The sequence below is a fragment of the Hordeum vulgare genome, chromosome 6H (assembly GCF_904849725.1).
Source record: "Hordeum vulgare subsp. vulgare chromosome 6H, MorexV3_pseudomolecules_assembly, whole genome shotgun sequence".
Lineage (NCBI taxonomy): Eukaryota > Viridiplantae > Streptophyta > Magnoliopsida > Poales > Poaceae > Hordeum > Hordeum vulgare.
This window is the reverse complement of record NC_058523.1, coordinates 140,434,902-140,449,242: the sequence shown is the minus strand read 5'-3', so window position 1 is coordinate 140,449,242 and position 14,341 is coordinate 140,434,902.

Genomic DNA, 14,341 nt, shown 5'->3' with positions numbered 1-14,341 from the left:
AGTAGTTCACGTCCATTATGCGTAGATCTTCCCCCTCTTATTACTTGTACTCGTAAGTTTAGCCACCAATATATGCTTAGCCGCTGCTGCAACCTCACCACTTAACCATACCTCACCCATTAAGCTTTGCTAGTCTTGATACCTTTGGAAATGAGATTGTTGAGTCCCCTGTGGCTCACAGATCACTACAACACCAGTTGCAGGTACAGGTAAAGATTACTTGATGCGAGCGCGTTGATTGTTCATTTGGAGTTGCTTCTTCTTCTTCTTCATCATCGATCTAGGATGGGTTCCAGGCCGGCAGCCTTGGATAGCAAGGATAGACGTCATTCTTCTTTTCTCGTTTGTTTTCGTCCGTAGTCGGACCCTGCTCTTATTCATGATGTTATGTATTGTACTGCTGTGACTCTGATGTAGCTTGTGGCGAGTGTAAGCCAATTCTATATATATCTCATCTTTTCAGTACATGTACTTGTAACGATATCCATTCTTGCGACACGATGAGATGCGCTTCTATCCCTGACGAGGCCTTCGTGCCAAATTGAGGATAGGGTTGCATCTTGGGCATGACAAAAGGTCCCATAAAATCAAAGCCCGAGACATCAAATGGTTCAATAGCAAGTGAATAATTCATAGGCATTTCCTCACGTTTACAAATGTTACATACTCTTTGTAATTCATCACATGAAAGGACATACTTACAAGCTTCTTTGAAAGAGTAGGCCAATAGAAATTTGATTGTAATACCTTATGAGCAGTTCTATCACCACCATGGTGTCCTCCGTAGGCCTCAGAATGACACTTCCTTAAGATTTGTTCTTCTTCATGCTCACGTATACAATATCTAATAACACCATCTAATCCTTCTTCATAAATATGTGGGTCATCCCAAACATATGTTGAAAATCATAGAAGAATTTTTTTTTGTTGATAGGTGAAGCTAGGCGGAATATATTTAGCGACAATTTAATTAGCATAATGCGCATACCAAGGAATACTACGTGAAGTATTTATAACAGTAAGTTGCTCATCAGGAAAATTATCATCAATAGGCAGTGGGTCATCACGAACATTTTCCATCCTAGACAAGTTATCTGCTAGAGGATTTTCAGCTCCGTTCCTATCAATCATATGCAAGTCAAATTCTTGGAGTAAAAGAACTCACCTTATAAGTCTAGGTTTAGCATCTTTCTTTTCCATAAGGCATTTATGTTGGGTAACGTAGCATAAATTCAAAAAAATTCCTACGCATATTCAGATCTTCCTATGGAGAGACCAGCAACGAGAGAGGGGTGAGTGCATCTTCATACCTTTGAAGATCGCTAAGAGGAAGCGTTACTAGAACGCAGTTGATGGAGTCGTACTCGCGGCGATTCAGATTGCGGTGTGATTCCGATCTAGTGCCGAACAACGGCACCTCCGCGTTCAACACACGTGCAGCCCGGTGACGTCTCCCGCACCTTGATCCAGCAAGGAGGAGGGAGAGGTTGGGGAAGATCTCCAGCAGCACGATGGCGTGGTGTCGATGGAGAGACGAGGTCTCCCGGCAGGGCTTCGCCAAGCACCGGCGGAGAGGAGGACAAAGAAGAGCAGGGCTGCGCCGAGGGAGAGGGACAATTGTGTCTCCAAAAGCCCAAAAGTGCCCACTATATATAGGAGGAGGGGAGGGGTGCCACCCCTAGGGTTCCCACCCTAGGTGGTGCGGCAACCCCGCCATATGGGAGGTGCGACGGCTAGGGTAGGGGGGAGGGGTGGCACACCCTAGGTGGGCCTTGGGCCCACCAGTGCCTAGGGTTTCCCCCCCTCTCCACCTCCTGCGCCTTGGGCTGAGTGTGGGGGCGCACCAGCCCACCTAGGGGCTGGTTTCCTCCCGCACTTGGCCCATCTAGCCTCCCGGGGTCTTTGCCCCCTTCCGGTGGACCCCCGAGGCCACTCCCGAAACACTTCCAGTGTCCAAAACCATCTGTCTTATATATCAATATTTACCTACGGACCATTTCGGAGCTCCTCGTGACGTCCGGGATCTCATCCGGGACTCCGAACAACTTTCGATAACCTCGTATAACAATTCCCTATAACCCTAGCGTCATCGAACCTTAAGTGTGTAGACCCTACGGGTTCGGGAGACACGCAGACATGACCGAGACACCTCTCCGGCCAATAACCATCAGTGGGGTCTGGATACCCATGGTGGCTCCCACTTGCTCCATGATGATTTCATCGGATGAACCACGATGTCAAGGATTCAATCAATCCCGTATATAATTCCCTTTGTCTGTCGGTATAGAACTTGCCCGAGATTCGATCGTCGGTATACCTATACCTTGTTCAATCTCGTTACCGGTAAGTCTCTTTACTCGTTTCGTAGCACGTCATCGTGTGACTAACTCCTTAGTCACATTGAGCTCATGATGATGTTCTACCGAGTGGGCCCAGAGATACCTCTCCGTCACGCGGAGTGACAAATCCCGATCTCGATTCGTACCAACCCAACAGACACTTTCAGAGGTACCCATAGTGCACCTTTATAGTCACCCAGTTACGTTGTGACGTTTGATACACCCAAAGCACTCCTACGGTATCCGGGAGTTGCACAATCTCACGGTCGAAGGAAAAGACACTTGACATTAGAAAAGCTTTAGCATACGAACAATACGATCTAGTGCTACACTTAGGATTGGGTCTTGTCCATCACATCATTCTCCCAATGATGTGATCCCGTTATCAATGACATCTAATGCCCATGACCAGGAAACCATGATCATCTATTGACTAACGAGCTAGCCAACTAGAGGCTTGCTAGGGACACATTGTGATCTATTTATTCACACATGTATCACTGTTTCCTGTTAATACCATTATAGCATGAACAATAGACGATTATCATGAACAAGGAAATATGATAATAACCATTTTATTATTGCCTCTAGGGCATATTTCCAATAGTCTCCCACTTGCACTAGAGTCAATAATCTAGTTACATTGTGATGTATCGAACACCCATAGCATTATGGTGTTCATCATGTTTTGCTCGTGGAAGAGGTTTAGTCAACGGATCTGCAACATTCAAATCCGTGTGTACTTTACAAATCTCTATTACTCCACTCTCGATATGGTCCTGGATGGAGATGTAGCGGCGTTTGATGTGCTTCGTCTTCCGGTGAAACCTGGGCTCCTTGGCTATGGCAATGGCCCCAGTGTTATCACAGAAGCGTGTCATTGGACCCGACGAGGTTGGAACCACTCCAAGGTCGGTGATGAGCTCCTTCATCCAAATTCCTTCATGAGCTGCTTCTGAAGCAGCTATGTACTCCGCTTCACATGTAGATGCTGCCACGACTTCTTGCTTGCTGCTACACCAGCTCACTGCCCCACCATTCAAAACATATAAGTATCCGGTCTGTGACTTAGAGTTATCCGGATCTGTGTCGAAGCTAGCGTCGACGTAACCCTTTACGACGAGCTCTTTGTCACCTCCATAAACGAGAAACATTTCCTTAGTCCTTTTCAGGTACTTAAGGATATTCTTGACCGCTGTCCAGTGTTCCATACCGGGATCACTTTGGTACCTCCCTACCAAACTTATGGCAAGGTTTATATCAGGTCCGGTACACAACATGGCATACATAAGAGAGCCTACGGCTGAAGCGTAGGGGACAGAACTCATCTTCTCTCTATCTGCTCCCGTGGTCGGCGACTGAGTCTTACTCAATCTCATACCTTGCAAAACTGGCAAGAACCCTTTCTTTGAGTTTTCCATATTGAACTTCTTCAATATCTTGTCAAGGTGTGTACTTTGTGAAAGACCTATGAGGCGTCTCCATCTATCCCTATAGATCTTGATGCCTAATATGTATGCAGCTTCTCCAAGGTCCTTCATTGAAAAACTCTTGTTCAAATAGGCCTTTATGCTCTCCAACATCTCTATATTATTCCCCATCAATAATATGTCATCCACATACAGTATGAGGAAAGCTACAGAGCTCCCACTCACTTTCTTGTACAGACAAGCTTCTCCGTAAACCTGTATGAACCCAAACGCTTTAATCACCTCATTAAAGCGAATGTTCCAACTCCGAGATGCTTGCACCAGCCCATAGATGGAGCGCTGGAGCTTGCACACTTTGTTAGCACCCTTAGGGTCGACAAAACCTTCTGGTTGTATTATATACAACTCTTCCTTAAGGTTCCCGTTAAGGAACGCTGTTTTGACGTCCATTTGCCAAATTTCATAATCATAAAAGGCGGCAATCGCTAACATGATTCGGACTGATTTCAGCTTCGCTACGGGAGAGAAAGTCTCTTCGTAGTCAATTCCTTGAATTTGTCGAAAACCCTTTGCGACAAGTCGAGCTTTATAAACGGTTACATTACCGTTGGCATCAGTCTTCTTCTTGAAGATCCATTTATTTTCTATGGCTCGCCGGTCATCGGGCAAATCCACCAAAGTCCATACTTTGTTCTCATAGATGGATCCTATCTCGGATTTCATAGCTTCAAGCCATTTGTTGGAATCCGGGCCCGCCATCGCTTCTTCATAGTTTGAAGGTTCACCGTTGTCTAACAACATGATTTCCATCACAGGGTTGCCGTACCACTCTGGTGCGGAGCGTGCCCTCGTGGACCTTCGCGGTTCAGTAGTAACTTGATCCGAAGCTTCATGATCATTATCAATAACTTCCTCTTCAGTTGGTGCAGGCGCCACAGGAACAATTTCCCGCGCTGCGCTACTTTCCTGTTCGAGAGGGGTGTAATTACCTCATCAAGTTCTACTTTCCTCCCGCTTACTTCTTACGAGAGAAACTCTTTCTCTAGAAAGGATCCGTTCTTCGCAACAAAGGTTTTACCTTCGGATCTAAGATAGAAGGTATACCCAATAGTTTCCTTAGGGTATCCTATGAATACGCATTTCTCCGCTTTGGGTTCGAGCTTTTCTGGTTGAAGTTTCTTCACATAAGCATCGCAACCCCAAACTTTAAGAAACGACAACTTAGGTTTCTTGCCAAACCATAGTTCATACGGTGTCGTCTCAACGGATTTAGACGGTGCCCTATTTAAAGTGAATGTTGCAGTTTCTAATGCGTATCCCCAGAATGATAGCGGTAAGTCGGTAAGAGACATCATAGATCGTATCATATCTAATAAAGTGCGATTACGACGTTCAGACACTCCATTGCATTGCGGTGTGCCAGGCGGCGTTAGTTGTGAAACGATTCCACACTTCCTTAGGTGTGTGCCAAACTCGTGACTCAAATATTCTCCTCCACGATCAGATCGTAGACACTTAATTTTTCTGTCATGTTGATTCTCGACCTCACTCTGGAATTCCTTGAACTTTTCAAATGTCTCAGATTTGTGCTTCATCAAGTAGATATACCCATACCTACTCAAATCATCGCTGAGAGTGAGAACATAACGATAGCCACCGCGAGCTTCAATGTTCATTGGACCACACACATCAATATGTATTATTTCCAATAAGTCGGTTGCTCTCTCCATTATTCCTGAGAATGGAGTCTTAGTCATCTTGCCCATGAGGCACGGTTCGCATGTGTCAAATGATTCAAAGTCAAGAGACTCTAATAGTCCATCAGTATGGAGCTTCTTCATGTGCTTAACGCCGATATGACCAAGGCGGCAGTGCCACAAGTATGTGGGACTGTCATTATCAACTTTACATATTTTAGTACTCACACTATGAATATGCGTAACATCACGATCAAGATTCATCAAGAATAAACCATTCACCAGCGGAGCATGAACATAAAACATATCACTCATATAAATAGAACAACCATTATTATCTGACTTAAATGAGTAGCCGTCTCGCATTAAGCAAGACCCTGATACAATATTCATGCTCAAAGCTGGTACTAAATAACAATTATTAAGATTTAAAACTAATCCCGACGGTAGATGTAGAGGTAGCGTGCCGACGGCGATCACATCGACCTTGGAGCCATTCCCGACGCGCATCGTCACCTTGTCCTTGGCCAGTCTCCGCTTATTCCGTAGTTCCTGCTTTGAGTTGCAAATGTGAGCAACAGCACCGGTATCAAATACCCAGGAGCTACTACGAGTGCTGGTAAGGTACGCATCAATAACATGTATATCACATATACCTTTAATGTTGCCGGCCTTCTTGTCCGCTAAGTATTTGGGGCAGTTCGGCTTCCAGTGACCTTTTCCCTTGCGATAGAAGCACTCAGTCTCAGGCTTGGGTCCATTCTTTTTATTCTTCCCGGCATCTGGCTTACCGAGCGCGTCAACGGCTTTGCCGTCTTTCTTGAAGTTCTTCTTACCCTTGCCCTTCTTGAAACTAGTGGTCTTGTTGACCATCAACACTTGATGCTCTTTCTTGATTTCCACTTCTGCAGACTTGAGCATCGAGTACAACTCGGGAATGGTCTTCTCCATCCCTTGCATGTTGTAGTTCAGCACAAAACCTTTGTAGCTTGGTGGGAGAGACTGGAGGATCCTGTCAATTATAGCATCATCCGGAAGTTCGACTCCAAGTGAAGTCAGACGACCGTGTAACCCAGACATTTTGAGTATGTGCTCACTGACAGAACTGTTCTCCTCCATCTTACAGCTAAAGAACTTGTCGGAGACTTCATATCTCTCGACATGGGCATGAGCTTGAAAAACTAGCTTTAGCTCTTGGAACATCTCATATGCACCGTGTTGCTCAAAACGCCTTTGGAGCCCCATTTCTAAATTGTATAACATGCCACACCTAACCAGAGAGTAGTCATCACTCCGCGTTTGCTAGACGTTCAGAATGTCCTGGGCTGCTGCGGGAGCGGGAGGTTCACCTAGCAGCGCATCAAGGACATAAGCCTTTTTAGCTGCTTCAAGGATGAGCTTCAAGTTGCGAACCGAGTCTGCATAGTTGCTTCCATCATCTTTCAGCTTGTTTTTCTCTAGGAATGCGTTGAAATTGAGGTTGACGTTGGCCATCTACAATATTTATAAAGACAACTTTTAGACTAAGTTCATGACAATTGAGTTAATTTAATCAAATTAAGTATGAATTCCCACTTAAATCGACATCCCTCTAGTCATCTAAGTGATACATGATACATGTTGACTAACCCGTGTCCGATCATCACGTGAGACGGACTAGTCACCATGGTGAGCAACTTCATGTTGATCGTATTCAACCATACGACTCATGTTCGACCTTTCGGTCTCTTGTATTCGAGGTCATGTCTGTACATGCTAAGCTCGTCGAGTCAACCTAGGTGTTTCGCGTGTGTAAATCTGGCTTACACCCGTTGTATGCGAACGTTAGAATTTATCACACCTGATCATCACGTGGTGCTTCGAGACAACGATGCTTCGCAACGGTGCACACTTAGGGGAATACGTTCTAGAAATTTTAAGAGGGATCATCTTATTATGCTACTGTCGTTCTAAGCAATAAGATGAAAAACATGATAAACATCACAATGCAATCATATAGTGACATGATATGGCCGTTATCATATTTTCTCTTTCGATCTCCATATTCAGGCATCGCATGATCATCATTGTAAGCGGAGTGACACCATGATCTCCATCATCATGATCTCCATCATCGTGTCTCCGTGAAGTCGTCACGCCAACTACTACTGTCACTACTACTATAGCTAACCGTTAGCAATGAAGTAAAAGTAGTAAGCACATGGCGTTGCATCTCATACAATAAATTAAGACAACTCCTTTGGCTCCTGCCGGTTGTCATACTCATCGACATGCAAGTCGTGAAACCTATTACAATAACATGATCATCTCATACATCATACATGCAACATCACAACTTTGGCCATATCACATCACATGTTAAACCCTGCAAAAACAAGTTAGACGTCCTCTAATTGTTGTTGCAAGTTTTACGTGGTTGATTTGGGTTTCTAGCAAGAACGCTTTCTTACCTACGTGACAACCACAACGATGATATTCCAAAGCTATTTACCCTTCATAAGGACCCTTTTCATCAAATCCAATCCGACTAGAGTAGGAGAGACAGACACCCGCTAGCCACCTTTATGCATGGTGTGCATGTCTATCGGTGGAACCAGTCTCACGTAAGCGTACGTGTAATGTCGGTCCGGGCTGCTTCATCCCACAATACCGCCGGAAAAGAATAAGACTCGTAGCGGCAAGCAATTGACAAATCATCGCCCACAACCTTTTGTGTTCTACTCGTGCATAGAATCTACGCATAGAAAACCTGGCTCGGATGCCACTGTTGGGTAACGTAGCATAAATTCAAAAACAATCATATGCATATTCAGATCTTCCTATGGAGAGACCAGAAACGAGAGAGGGGTGAGTGCATCTTCATACCTTTGAAGATCGCTAAGCGGAAGCATTACTAGAACGCGGTTGATGGAGTCGTACTCGCGGCGATTCAGATTACGGTGTGATTCTGATCTAGTGTCGAACTACGGCAGCTCCGTGTTCAACACACATGCAGCCCGGTGACGTCTCCCGCACCTTGATCCAGCAAGGAGGAGGGAGAGGTTGGGGAAGATCTCCAGTAGCACGACAGCGTTGTGTCGATGGAGAGACGAGATCTCCCGGCAGGGCTTCGCCAAGCACCGGCAGAGAGGAGGAGAAAGAAGAGCAGGGTTGCGCCGAGGGAGAGGGAAAATTGTGTCTCCAAAAGCCCAAAAGTGCCCACTATATATAGGAGGAGTGGAGGGGGTTCCACCCCTAGGGTTCCCACCCTAGGTGGTGCGGCAGCCCCCCCCAGATGGGAGGTGCGGCGGCTAGGGTAGGGGGGAGGGGTGGCGCACCCCTAGGTGGGCCTTAGGCCCACCAACGCCTAGGGTTTCCCCCCCCCCTCTCCACCTCCTGCGCCTTGGGCTGAGTGTGGGGGTTGCACCAGCCCACCTAGGGGCTGGTTTCCTCCCGCACATGGCCCATCTAGCCTCCCGGGGTCGTTGCCCCCTTCCGGTGGACCCCCGGGGCCACTCCCGGTGGTCCCGGTGGTCCCGATACGTTACCGGCGATGCTCGAAACACTTCCGGTGTCCAAAACCATCCGTCCTATATATCAATCTTTACCTCCATACCATTCCGGAGCTCCTCGTGACGTCTGGGATCTCATTTGGAACTCCGAACAACTTTCGATAATCTCGTATAACAATTCCCTATAACCCTAGCGTCATCGAACCTTAAGTGTGTAGACCCTACGGGTTCGGGAGACACGCAAACATGACCGAGACACCTCTCCGGCCAATAACCATCAGCGGGGTCTGGATACCCATGGTGGCTCCCACTTGCTCCACGATGATTTCATCGGATGAACCACGATGTCAAGGATTCAATCAATCCCGTATACAATTCCCTTTGTCTGTCGGTATAGAACTTGCCCGAGATTCGATCGTCGATATACCTATACCTTGTTCAATCTCGTTACCGGTAAGTCTCTTTACTCGTTCCTTAGCACGTCATTGTGTGACTAACTCCTTAGTCACATTGAGCTCATGATGATGTTCTACCGAGTGGGCCCAGACATACCTCTCCGTCACGCGGAGTGACAAATCCCGATCTCGATTCGTACCAACCCAACAGACACTTTCAGAGGTACCCGTAGTGCACCTTTATAGTCACCCAGTTACGTTGTGACGTTTGATACACCCAAAGCACTCCTACGGTATCCGGGAGTTGCACAATCTCACGGTCGAAGGAAAAGACACTTGACATTAGAAAAGCTTTAGCATACGAACAATACGATCTAGTGCTACGCTTAGGATTGGGTCTTGTCCATCACATCATTCTCCCAATGATGTGATCCCGTTATCAATGACATCTAATGCCCACGACCAGGAAACCATGATGATCTATTGACTAACAAGCTAGCCAACTAGAGGCTTTCTAGGGACACATTGTGATCTATTTATTCACACATGTATCACTGTTTCCTGTTAATACAATTATAGCATGAACAATAGACGATTATCATGAACAAGGAAATATGATAATAACCATTTTATTATTTCCTCTGGGGCATATTTCCAACAATTTAATAGCAGCATGATCAGTGTGAATAGTTTCTTTAGAATTGATGATATAAGGTCTAAACTTATCACATGCAATCACAACTGCTAAGAATTCTTTTTTAGTAGTAGCATAATTTCTCTAGGCACTATCTAGGGTCCTACTACCGTAATGAATAACATTCAATTTCTTGTCTACTCTTTTCCCTAGAACAACACCAACAGCATAATCACTAGCATCACACATGATTTCAAATGGTAAGTTCCAATCATGTGGTTGAACAATTGGTGCAGAAATTAAGGATTTCTTAAGTATTTCAAAGGCTTCCACACAATCATCATAAAAATAAATATCTTTTTGAATAAGATTAGTTGATGGCCTAGAAATCTTTGAGAAATCTTTAATGAAACGCCTATAGAAACCAACATGATCGAGGAAACTTCTTATACCTTTGATATCTTTTGAGCATGACATTTTCTCTATTGGATGAACTTTGGCCTTATCCACCTCAATACCTCCTTCGGAAATTTTATGCCCAAGTAGTATACCTTCATTCACCATAAAGTGGCACTTCTCCCAATTCAAGACAAGATTAGTTTCTTCACATCTTTGTAAAACTTGATCAAGGTTGCTCAAGCGATCATCAAAAGAAGTCCCATGAAAACTTCAACAATCTTTTCATAGAAGTCGGAGAATATAGTAGTCGTGCAACTTGGAAAGGTAGTAGGTACATTGCATAGACCAAAAGACATATGCCTATAAGAATAAGTTCCAAAATGGCAAATAAAGGTAGTTTTCTATTGGTCTTATTTTGACACGGGTATTTGAGAGAATCCAGAATATTCATCAAGAAAACAAAAGTGTGTGTGCTTGGATAATCTTTCTAACATTTGATCAATATAAGGCAAGGGGAATGATCTTTTCTAGTAGTTGTATTCAGTTTCATCAAATCAATTACCATGCCATAACCAATTACTATTATTTGTGGAATAAGTTCATTTTTATCGTTAGGAACAACAGTTATACCACCTTTCTTAACAACAGAATGAAAAGGACTCGGCCATATACTCAATATCCTCAGTCTCACAGGGTTCTATATCATGCATAATTTCTTGATATAATGTAAACATTATAGCACTAACACTATCACCAATATCACACAAACCATGATAACAACGGTCTCCAATTTTAACTGAAATGACAGGCATGCCTACAACTGGTTTATTTTTATCAAGCTCATCTCACTTGTTTCTGACAGATTTTGCAATTCTAGCAGCTTCATCACAGATGTAAATAACCTACCCATCAATGTTATCAACTAAAAGATCTTTAACTATAGGAACATTAGGCTCGGCATTTATTTGTTTAGACGGTTTAGGTGTCCTAACATAACTTTTATTAAGAACAATTGTACCCTTAGCAAATTCCCTAATCCTAAGAGAAAAATGAGGTTTCTCAATGTAAGCAGTAGGAACAATTGGATCAACATGCTAACAATTATTTCTTCCTTCTTAATTTTAAGAGATTCCCCAGATAATTTTTTCATGGGAGGATGATATTTAAACCACTTCTCCTTGGGAAGATCAACATAGGTAGCAAAAGATTCACAAAAAGTAGCTACTATCTGAAAGTCAAGACCACATTTATTGCTAAACTCATGGAAATAAGCAATTTCCATAAAATATTTTACGCAATCAAAATTAAGCTTTATAGCTGACTCTTTACCTTCTCGAGTTCCCAATCTTCAGACTTTATTTTAATCCTTTCCAGAAGGTCCCATTTGAATTAAATAGTCTCCTTCATATAAGAACCAGTACCACAAGAATCAAGTAATGTTTGATCATCATGAGAAAGCCGAGCATAAAAATTATGTATAATTAATTCTCTAGAAAGATCATGGTTGGCGCAAGTGTGCATCATAGATTTAAGCATCCCCCAAGATTGAGCTATACTTTCTCCTTCACGAGGCCAATAATTATAAATAAATTTCTGAGCACGATGAATTAGATGCATAGGATAAAACATCTGATGAAATTCCAGCTTCATATATTTCCAATCCCTTGATCCAATATCATCCAATAGCATGTACCACATTAATGTTTTTCCCTCCAAAGATAAAGGAAAAACTTTCTTCTTAACTTTGTCTCCGGGTAGACATAAAAGCTTAAACAATCCAAAAATCTCATCGACATATATCCTCAGGATGAGTTGAACCGTTATAATTATTAGCCAACATATTCTCTACCATACCCGAAGGAATCTCATAATAAATATTTCCACTAGGTTCAGTAGGTTGAGGAACAACTTCCTCAACTTCCGTTTGAGGCGAAGATGCCCCCGAACAACCCGCTCAAAGGGTGACTCTTCATAGTGACAAGCAATAGTAAATTTTAACATGTATCGAAACTGTTTCCTTACCAATTTCCACTTACCAAAGGCGCTTCAATCTCGAGCAATGATGCTAATGACCCACAGGTATAGGGGATCACTCGTGGTCCTTTTATTAAGTAAGAGTCTCGAACCCAAGAAGGAGCAGAAGGAAATGACAAGCGATTTTCAACATGGAATTCTCTGCAAGTGTTGTAAGTAAGAGTGATAAATAGTTTTGTAGCAAGATTATTCATAACACGTAACAAGTAACAGTAGTAGCAATTGTGCAACAAGGAAGACCAATCATTTTTATAGCGAACGACATGCCTCAAAGTACTCTTATATAAGAAAACGCTCCCAAGGACACATGGAAATTTCTGTCTAGTCATGTTCATCATGTTGAGTTGATCCGCTTTCGCTACTTTGACAATTTGGTATGTGGACCGGTTCTAAGGTGTTGTAATTAAGAGTGATAGATAGTTTTCTAGCAAGATAATTTGGATCAAGTGACAAGTAACAATAGTAGCAAAGGTGCATCAAGGTAGCCCAATCCTTTTTGTCGCAAAGTACACGCGTGAAAGTACTCTTATATTAAGCAAGCACTCCCAAGGACACATAACATGGTGAAGTGTCATGTAGTCAACGTTCACATAATTTTTCTACTTATTACTCCACGATGACTTCCCTTAGGCCCATAACATGGTGAAGTGTCATGTAGTCAACGTTCACATGACACCACTAAGAGAAGTAACAACATGCATATCATCAAAATATCGAACGAATACCAACTTTACATGATTACTTATAATGAGACTGCTCCCATGTCCTTAGGAACAAAAGTAACTACTGACACCTCATCAACATGTTCAAGATCATAGGTATGATAATAGTAATTAAGGATATGAACATAATATATTCCACCAAGTTATCCAACAAGCATCAACTACAAGATGTAATCAACACAACTAGTAACACACATGAACCAGTGTGAGGTTTTGAGACAAATATTGAATACAAGAGATGAACTAGGGTTGGAGATGAGACGGTGATGGTGAATATGTTGATGAAAATTGGTCCTCCCACAAAGGAGGAAGCATTGGTGATGATGATGGCTTTGATTTCCCCCTTCCCGAAGGGAAGTTCCCCTGGGAGAATCTCTCTGCCGGAGAGAAAAAGGGCCTATGCCCACGTTTCTACCTTGAGACGGCGGCACTTCATCCCAAAATGTTGTTTATGATTTTTTTTCTAGATTAAAACACATCATATAGGAGAAAAGGGGCGTCACGGGGCCTCCAAAGGGCCCACAAGCCATCAGGGCACGGGCGGGGGGGTGGTTGCGTCTTGTTGGCTTGTGGCCAGCACGTGGCCCTCCTCTGCTATATTTTTGGCCCACTAATTCTTAAATATTCCACAAAATTCTCCGTGAAGTTTCACGTCATTTGGATTTTTTTTTATTTCTAAAACAGCGCTACTACTATTACTTTCTTTTTTTGTAGTTTTTTTCCTCTCTCCTTTTCTATTTTTTTCATTTATATACCTTTCATTTTTATTACATTTTTTCTTTTCATTTATATTTGTTTTTCATTTTCATTTTCCCCCCTCCTGAGACGACCGATATGCATGATGGGAAGGACAATCACTGGCGGAGCTTGACAAGATTCTCACGGGGGGCACGTAAAATATGGATGTTTGAGGGGGTCAAATGCTAAAATTTTCCTAATCTAATTAGTCCTAATTTTTTCTTCTTCCTCCTTTTAGCCAAGGTTGGGGGGCCACGACACCTACAGTAGTGCACATAGCTCCGCCACTGAGGACAATATATATTACATCATTTGACTGATAACGGTTAAGTGCATATACAAAATAGGAACATATATATAAATGATGGTTTATCACCGTCGATATTGTCGTTTCTAATGATATTTTTTCCTTTCTTGTTTGGTGCCGAATAATTGAGCCCCTCGTTATGACTTTTCCTTTTC